Here is a 10,315-nt window from a genome sequence, read left to right as displayed (position 1 = left end):
CTGAAGCAGCTATGTACTCCGCTTCACACGTAGATCCCACCACGACGCTATGCTTGGAACTGCACCAACTGATAGCTCCACCATTCAATATAAATACGTATCCGGTTTGTGACTTAGAGTCATCCGGATCAGTGTCAAAACTAGCATCGACGTAACCATTTACGATGAGCTCTTTGTCACCTCCATAAACAAGAAACATATCCTTAATCGTTTTCAGGTACTTCAGGATGTTCTTGACCGCTGTCCAGTGATCCACTCCTGGATTACTTTGGTACCTCCCTTCTAAACTTATAGCAAGGCACACATGAGGTCTGGTACACAGCATAGCATACATGATAGAGCCTATGGCTGAGGCATAGGGAATGACTTTCACTTTCTCTCTATCTTCTGTAGTGGCCGGGCATTGAGTCTGACTCAACTTCACACCTTGTAACACAGGCAAGAACCCTTTCTTTAACTGATCCATTTTGAACTTCTTCACAACTTTATCAAGGTATGTGCTTTGTGAAAGTCCTATTAAGCGTCTTGATCTATCTCTATAGATCTTGATGCCCAATATATAAGTAGCTTCACCAAGGACTTTCATTGAAAAACTTTTATTGAAGTATCCTTTTATGCTATCCAGAAATTCTACATCATTTCCAATCAACAATATGTCATCCACATATACTATTAGAAATGCTATAGAGCTCCCACTCACTTCCTTGTAAATACAGGCTTCTACGAAAGTCTATATAAAACCATATGCTTTGATCACCTCATCAAAGCGTATATTCCAACTCTGAGATGCTTGCACCAGTCCATAGATGGATCGCTGGAGCTTGCACACTTTGTATTGTTGTGCCATTTGCTAATTCAGGATATGAAATGTAGACTCTCCCTTTTTCTTCTCTGCGCATTCAATCCCCTGAGAGGAATAAAATGCAGTTAGTTGTTTATCATTTACAGCCTTGTATGGAGAAGTTGATCAGAGTTTGTTAAGTACTTACAAAATCAGGCATCTAACAAGAGTGGGTATCGGGCACGTTGAAGTTGAAGAAGAGATGTAAGTCCTCGAAACTCACATCGATGGAACCAGCATCGTGTCAAAAATGATCTCCGTTGTAGTGGACTAGCAAACCATGCTGACCTGCTGACATTAGATCCATGCAATATTCATGTAACTCGCGACAACTGGAGCTGCACTCATCAAAGTATTCGCCAACAAGAAATGGCTGGCCATGGATGTAATTGCGTGCTTCAAGTACGTCTGCTTTACTTTTAGCAAGCAACAAACGTTCTTCTTCACCATCCATGGCGTCAGAAATAATATTACTGCCCGATTCGAACAAGCTGCTGTTAATTTGGTTCTGGGCGATGAGTGCTTTAGTAAGAGGCCATCTTTCTCTTTTCTCTTCACTTTCCCGCCGCGCTTCCTCGGGGGTGTAGCCTTTTTGGCCACTTCCATCTTGGCACTTGAAGTATTCCTGGCAGAACGTCTGGTTGCCTGCAAGGTAGACTGCCGAGCATACGGTGAAGCATGGACGGACTGCTTAGCAGACGGTTTATCTATGCTGGACCGTTGACTGGCGGTGCTGCTGTGACGAACTGCTGGGCTGTAGGAGCAGAGGCATCGGACTGCTGACCAATTGAAGCTATGTCGGGTTTCTGCACAGGTGGTGCCAACTTGTTGGTGTGCTGAGGAGGCCGTGCCAACGCGTTGGTTTGCTGAGCAAGAAGTGCTAATGCATTGGTATGCTGATCAAGCGACTGCGGACCGACGGACTAATGAGCAGTCGGTTCTAGACCTACAGACTGCTTAGCAGGCGGTTCCGAAGCATCAGACTGCTTAGCAGTCCGTTCCACCAGGTTGGTCTACTGAACATGTGCTGCAGCTGGGTCTCCCGCCGCCGCTTCAGCGGCTGGCATCTGAACCGGTGGTGCATCTTCAGCAGTTGTAGGCCTTGCCACTGGCTGCTTTGGGGCGGAGGATGACATGGCCTGTACGCCACAATGTCGGGCCGGCTGATCACAGTTTGATGCATCAGCCCACAAGAGCTGTTGTGGCAAGGAGAGCGTCACCGGTTGAGCGGTGACAGTGGTTGCTCTTGGCAGGGCTTCAGGGATCTCATCGATGGACTCTATTTCCTTTCGTGGCCACTGGATGTGATGTAACAGTGTTTCTCCCAAGGTCCTTTGCTCATCGAAGTCTCCTAGGACATTCTTCAGGGCAAATTCATTGAATCCAGGCTTTACTTCATTCACGTAGCACTTCACATAGCCCAGCTTCAATGGCACATTGTCCAACAAGAGGCCATCTTCCAAGAAGGGTGGGCAAACCCAGGCTGTTGCACATTTTAATGTACCTTCATAATGTGTAAGCACGCCCTTCAGTCTGTCTTTCATTCCAGATAGATCAGATATAGCATCATCACGAGCAGCTGCAGTCTCAAGGTCGCTGGGGTCAGCTGATGCACAACTACTCTTATGTAGTGTTGTCGCGCAATAAGCAGCATCCTCCATGCCTGCCTCCCCTCCCATCTGCTGGCTTTCTGTTAGGGTTAGAGTCTTCTGCATTATCATTGACTCCTCAACATCCTTTTGAACAGCCGGATAAATCTCCTTCCTCAACCTTTCATACAATGCATTCTGCTTCATTTCACTCGTCGCTTTTTTCATGCCGAGCCTCTCTTCTTTGCTGAGTGTGAAAGCCCTCTTGTGCGGGACATTAACACCTATACCCCTTGCACGGCCAGGGGGCTCTTTTGTTTGCAGAGCAACGGACAGAATGTCACATGGCCCTGAATTCCTGTAGAACCTTCCAGGGATCTTGGAAGCCTCTAACATCACTTGATATAGTTCGGCGTCACATGAGTTTGGCGTCACGTGCCCGCAAGTAGTCTCTGGCGTGTTCGCCCCTAATTTCAATAAAGGCCGGATTCCCACCCGCCGCTACTGCTTCTTTGTCTTCCTGGTCCCATATCAGTTTCATGCCGTAGTATCCTTCCACACCCATACGGCGGGGGTGTATGTTCTTCTTCTGAAGTTCCGATTGCTTGAAACTCTTCTCAGCAAACTCTTTAGTTGCCCTGACCCTTTTGAATTCTGCCTAGTCGTATGCGGGGATTGGGTCCTTGCCTTCACTCAAGTACTTCTTGTACAACACGTGCTTCCAGTTTCTCCTAGCCTTCTTCAGTGCAGCGTGTTCCACCTGCATTCTCCACTGCTCTAGAACATTGAAGTGATCCATGATCTCCTGAACTATCCTTCGCCGTGTTTCTGTGTCAGCCTTCCGAAACCCCGATAGATTAATGTCGAGCCTTGCTGTCGGTGTACAAAAAGAGGGGCACACTTTTGTACCCCTTTACCTGTGCACGAGCAGTCGGAGCCGCGCCCACGGTCACACCAAGCAGAGCAGGGGAGGTGAGCCAAGGTAAGACCGAAGCTCAAGATAATCAGAGCAATGCCAAGGCCGAGACCACAAGGAGCAGAGGGACGAAGCAGGCTCCCCCGGCAAGACCCTTGCCGGGGCAGCCTCAGCAGCCCCAACAAGACCCTTGCCGGGGCAGCTCGCCCCACACCAACAGAGCGAGCCACCCTTGAGTCCACGGTCCCCGACGCCATCATCCATGTTGGGCCAGGGCTCGGGAGGCACCTCCATGGTGGCATGCAGATCTTTGTGAAGACATATTCAATATCAGATGAGGATTAGAAGACGACGATCCTCGGCAAGATCCTTGCCGAGGAAGGCCACCAGACCCCCGGCAAGGCCCTTGCCGGGGATGACAGCGCGCCACGGCAAGACCCTTGCCGGGCCACCCGGCAAGGCCCTCTCCAAGGACGCTAGCAGGGCCACCGCCAGGCCCACGCCAACCAAGCTTCCACCGCCGTTCACATGCAGTTGCCAGCCCAACCAGCTGGGCAGGCACCTGCGTGTCAACATGCAGCTCCCAGGCCAACTCATCGAGCGCCTGTGTGGCGGCATGCAGATCTTCGTGAAGGCTCCACCACCGCGCCACCTCAGCTGCCTGCCTGCCTACATGGCACCACACGCCTCACTGGCCAGGGCGCGTGTCAAAGCGAGGAGGAGCGGCAACGGACGGGACGGGCCTCGCCCCCGTCTCCAATAAAGCAAGGGGACACCTAAGCTACGCATTAAATGCGTCTTGTCCTGTAATACGAGCGATAAGCTCAGGGCACTGTACGCCTTTCCACCTCCTGTGTGCCACTGTGGCAGCCCCTTTCGACTATAAAAGGAGGCCCATGGCATACTGGAGAAGGATTCGGCTCTTTCGAACCACGCACTGACCACAGCTAGTTCGAGAGCTCAAGAACTCTGTGAAATACACCCACCAAAGCAGGACTAGGGTTTTACGCATCCTCGCGGCCCGAACCTGGGTAAACGATCCTTGTGCTGGCCACTAACCCTGCTCTTCTCGCAACCCCGCGCCCCGGCAACCGTAGTAGGGATTCTTGTGACCCCATAGGTGTCGTTCCACACCGACATCTTTGGCGCGCCAGGTAGGGGTGGCGCAGTTGTGAGAATCTGGTCTAGTAGTTAGCCTAGCAGTTCTTCGTCGCCATGGCTCCTGAGAAGAAGGCGGCCGGAGGAACGACGCCGGCGCGGCAACAGAAAAGCTAAGTCATTCAGAGCTTTGAGTTATTTCCTCCTATACATAAGGTTATCGTCCTCGGAGATCTCGCCTATGTATGAGAAACCTGCACGCAAAGGGGCCCTCCCGCAATTGGCAACGCCCTTGTTCTGTTTCGAGTCCGCTCAACAGCTCAAAGCGGCTGCGTCGAGAGTGGCGGGGTAGCCTTCCGCACTTGGCAACGCTCCCGACTCTGACTCGAGTCAAGCTCGACAGTTCGGGCGGCCGCTCTAAGGGTGTCAAGGTGGTTCGCCCGGCAGCAAGTACACCCGGCAGGCCAATGGGGATCCGTCCCCAAGACGCCGCCTTGGGTTTACGCGCCGGCGAGCCTACCCAGTAACATAGGGTGGACATACAAAGGAAAATCAAACAGGAAAATAACATGCATAATACTGAAAGTGCTGCGGAGTTATATTACATCGAATTGTTGCTACGGTTCTAACTAGAGATAGCGATTGTCTTGGTTGTGAACCTGCAGCGGCGATAAAGAACGGGGTGCCTAATCCCGGCGCTGGCCCTCCACCCTCTGAATTTCACCGACTCGGCTGATGATGGGCCCCGGCAACCGTAGTAGGGATTCTTGTGATCCCATAGGTGTCGTTCCACACCGACACTTGCCCTGCCAACAATTCCACACACACTCCTGAACCTCATGCGTGCTTTATGTGGTTTATTTGGAGCCCAAGAATTTAAATCAATCTGGGTTACTTCATATACACCTTTAGGCTGGTGTGAGGGCTTCCTTGGAGCGTTCCTCCGTGTCCTGACCGAAAGGGTAATTGTTGCAGCTCTATCCCGTTCATGATTACTTGATCCCTCACAATCTGCTGAAGACCTAGGGTTGTCCGAATCAGATGAAGATACATCGCCTGAAACATCTGTGCTGTCGCTGCTACTCGGCATCTACAGAGAACACATGCGAAACTCAGGAAAGGAGGATAAGAATAAAACTAACAACTTGGTATCAAGCTCTCTAAACATGACATGCAATAATTTAGAAAATGTACGGCTAATTTGTTAAGTTTGTGTGACTCGGGCGCCCGCGATCTGTAAATAGGCAGTAACTTATTGGAACAAATACAACTTATATGTAGTAAGGAAGGTAGATAATGAACATATATACGCTCTCCGTTATTTTATAGCCAATTTGGGAACATACAGAACAAAATTGGAAGAGGGATTGCCAGGAAATATGCCTCACTGCGATGGAGAGCAGTAACTAGCTGGCTTCTTAATTCAAACCCGGCCGGACCACAGGAGAGGCGAGGGTTACTGCATCGATATGCTCGAGGGTGGCTGGCGAGCAAACGAAGACAGCGAGGCGCAGGCCTCCGCGTGTTGGGAACGGCAGTGGAGGTAGGCTTGATGCCGAAGAGCGGGCACACGGCCGGGATAAGCACGGCGGCGCCGAAGAGGGTTCTGCTGTGGATCTGGGGTTGGGGGGTGCTGGGGATGGAGATTGGGTGGACTAGTTGATTGAAACGCGGGCAGACGGTGGGGGGTCTTGGCGGCCTAGGTGAAAAGGGTGAAAAATATCCCCGGTCGCCGCGCGCGCGGAAAGACCTATGCAAACGGTTGCCTCTAAGCGCTTGTGTGCACAAACATAATAATTTTGTTTGAAATGAAGACGTACTAATTTTGAAATGAAGACGTGAGTTCATCGTTTCGCCTCTAAATTTTTCCCACGTAAAGCAATCACAATTATACCACGGGTTTGATTTGCTGGCGCATTTCAGGTCTCGTGTGCTATATGTAAGACATTTTTTGGCATTTACCGTGCATTTTGGCATATAAATCAATTCCTAGCCGGACTGCATTTCCTGTCTAATGGGATGAGGATTGCCGTTTGATCTGGGAGCATCCAACGGTGCAGACGTACGATCCGTAGGGTTTGGGTTCTGGCCAATCAGAACGCATGACTCAGATCGGGCGCGCAGCAAAGGGGGCATCGGCCACGGTTTGGTAGGCACACGACTTTCCTGAGTGAACCGTGTGCTATTTGAAAACATTTTTTGGGAGGGGCTATTTGAAAAAATTTACATGTGCTGTCGAAAGGGATGAGGATCGCCGTTCGATCAAGGAGAATCCAACGGTGAGGACGTACGATCCGTGGGGTTTGGGTTCTAGCCAATCAGGACGCACGGCTCAAATCGCGCGCTGGCGGAGGGGGGGCATCGGCCACGGTTTAGCGGACACACGGATTTTGTGAGTGAACCGTGTGGTATTTGAAAACATTTACATTACCTAACATCATATTTTTGTTTGAATGAAAACATGAGTTCATTGTTTCGCCTCCAATTTTTTCCACGGTAAGAAATCACGATTGTACCCTATGCTTTGATTTTCTGGTACATTTTACCAGGCGGCATGCCTCGCTAGCAATCTCAAACTTTGAATATGCAAAAAATAAGATCTCGTATGTATGTATATATATATATAGTCGCAACTGCACGTGCGTGTTAGCAAGATCATTTGGGTGTCGCTTTGCAAGTTTTCATTCATTGTGCGAGAAACGAGAAAAAACTTCAAATAGTTCGGCCGCAGGGTGCGGCCAGAGGCGTAGGCCTTGTTGGTATTTTAATTTCAGGAAATGCATATAGAGCCCGGAAAATAACGAAAATCATGGTGTCACTGTCGCGTGCTCTCATGATCGCATGGAAAAATGGTAAAGTTTGGCACAAGTTTTGGTGCTCGCACCTTCCATACCGGAGCATCTCACAAGAAGGATCATAGTTTCCAAAAGGAGATGCGGCACTTCGGACTATAAATCGTCTGTTACTAGCTAGCTACACCATTCCGGCTCATTTCAGGTCGTCTGCTATGTTTAAGTCATTCTTTGCACTTACCTTGCATTGTATTTTAGTGCATTTATTAATTAATGTCAAAAACCCTACTACAACTACATGTGGGTGTTTTAGCTAGGCTATATATACTTAGGCTACTCATAGTGGAGTGTCTCATATACTAGTATCATGCATATATATATATGATACTAGTGTATGATACTACCTTTAATTAATTATAGCGCATAGTATAATACATAGAGTATAGTATCATAGATCATATTTATTGCCATGTATGACACAAATTAGCATCGCATTTAACATGATACGGTATCTACCTATATGTTACTCTAACCCTTTCTATATATATTTAATTCTTTGCCACATCAGCATACTTGCTATTTCTGAGTGCATGACATCGTCGGCTATGATATATACAACCACTATGGCCAGCCTTATATAGTGGGGAGTATCATATACTATATACAGTATCATGCACATGATACTAGTGTATGATACTACGTACGTATCTTCATAGTGCATATATAGTATCATAGAGTAGTATATATCATAGATGACTATATTTATGGCCATGCATGACACAAAGTAGTATAGTATTTATTATATATATATATATATATATGTTACGGTATCTACCTATGTTACTGCTTCTTTGCCACATCATCATATTTGCTATTCTCGAGTGCATGATACCGGCTATGATACCCCCACTATGGCACCCTAAGGCTGGTCGTAATATGGGAGTATCAAGCAGTATCATGCATGCCAACTAGACTTTTTGGATGATGTGGCACACAGTTAAATTAGGAAAGAGATGGTGTGGTATCATATCATGATACCGTATCATATTAAATGTTGTACTATTTTGTGTCATGCATGGCAATTAATAAGGCAGCCTAAGATACTAACTTATGATACTATGGATGCACGCATTACGAAGGTATTACCGATCATCTACTAGTATCATGCATATATACTCCCTCCTTTCCGGTTTATAGGCTTATCGCAAAATTTTAGTTTTTCCATTTTATAAGGCTCAGTTTGGTTGTTCCCCATCACATGTTCAGATTCCAAGGTGCATTAAATCATTGCATGCAAGTATATATTAAGAGAAAATTGACCAATGCATGTATTTTATGCATGCATGTATTGCAATTAATACATTGGTAGACATAATTTTTTGAGGAAAATAAAAGCATTAATTTGGTGTTTTTTGCAAACTACAAAAAGTATTCCACCACTCACCATCTACCTTGGTTGGTGAGATTTTTGAATTGAGCCCTATAAACCGAAAAGGAGGGAGTATGATACTAGCTAGTCTATGATATACTAGCTACCTCACTAAGAGCATGGTTAATAATACAGCCAACGGTCGGCTATAAGAAGTTGCCATGTCATATACAGCCAACCTCTTAGCCGGCATGTACAATAAGAAGTTTTAAATACGTACTAGTTTATCAATAGTTGGCCCACCTTACATCCTCACAAAGTGTCTTGGGTCTCGTGTTGCAGCTGGCTCTACTAACCAAGAGACCGCTTCTCTTCTCTCTCCTATTCTCTTTCCTCCAACTAATAAGCACATATATATTATTCTATTCCTTATAGCCTGTTTATGTCACTCTATTGTACTTGCTCTAAGACTAGCCACAATGGAGAGTAACATACACTAGCTAGTAAAATACACATATCCCTAGACTATGTTACTACCTTTCATAGTGGGTAGTAACATAAGTATGGTAACATGCAAAGCCTCATTTATTAGGTTATAGACTCATATTGCATTGGGACATGTGATGTTACAGTAACTAGCTACTCAAACTACCTCTCTCCTCATTAACTCATTGCCACATAAGCAAATTTATTGAGTTGGACTCGATGTTACTGCTGAAGTTAGTCCCACTGTGGCTAGTCTAATGCATAGTATCATAGAGTAATATCATATGTAGTTACTTTATTTATTGTCATGCATGACACATATAGTAGCATAGCATTTATTATGATACGGTTTCATGATATGATACTTAACCCTCTCTTTCTTCATTTAATTCTATGACAGCTCATCAAAATTGCCTAGTTGGCATGCAGGATACTAGCTATGATACCCCCTTACTATCAGCCTAGCAAAGAAGGTGTATAGATCATTTGTGCATCGCTTTGTGAGTTTTCATCCGTTTGTTCGAGAAGCAGGGAGAAGTTTCAAACATTTCGGCCACGAGGTGCGGCCACTGGCGTAGGCTTAGTTGGTATTTTAATTACAGGAAATTCAGATGGAGTTTGGACATCATCAAAATCGATGTGTGCCCGTGGCGTGCTCTCACGACCTCGTGGAAAAAAATTGGTAAAGTTTGGCACAAGTTTTGATGACCGCTCCTTCCACACCGGAGCATCTCACATGAAGGATCATGGTTTCCGAAAAAACTCCTGTGGCCGGTGACTTCATCGTTTGGCCTCATAAAAATTTCCATGGTACGCAATCACCATTACACCATGGGTTTGATTTTCTGGCGCATTTCAGGTATCGTTAGCTATATTTAAGACATTTTTTTAGATTAACGTGCATTTTGTGCATAAAAATAAAATTAAAACCGGAACTGCATGTGCTGTCGAAAGGGATGAGGATCGCCGTTTAATCTGGGAGCATCCAACGGTGCAGACGTACGATCTGTGGGGTTTGGGTTCTGGCCAATCAGAAAGCACGACTCAGATCGTGGGCAGGGTTTGATCGGCACATGGCTTTCATCAACGAACCGTGTGCTATTCGCAAACCAGATTGCATACTTTTGTTCACACATACTGTAGTGAGATCAATTGAGTGTGCTACCTCTATGATATAATAATAATAATAATAATAACAAAAAACAGTTCATATTCATTGCCTAA

This window comes from Aegilops tauschii, chromosome 3, assembly GCF_002575655.3.
Source record: "Aegilops tauschii subsp. strangulata cultivar AL8/78 chromosome 3, Aet v6.0, whole genome shotgun sequence".
Taxonomy (NCBI): domain Eukaryota; kingdom Viridiplantae; phylum Streptophyta; class Magnoliopsida; order Poales; family Poaceae; genus Aegilops; species Aegilops tauschii.
The sequence above is the reverse complement of the archived record's forward strand: the minus strand, read 5'-3'. Positions refer to the sequence as shown.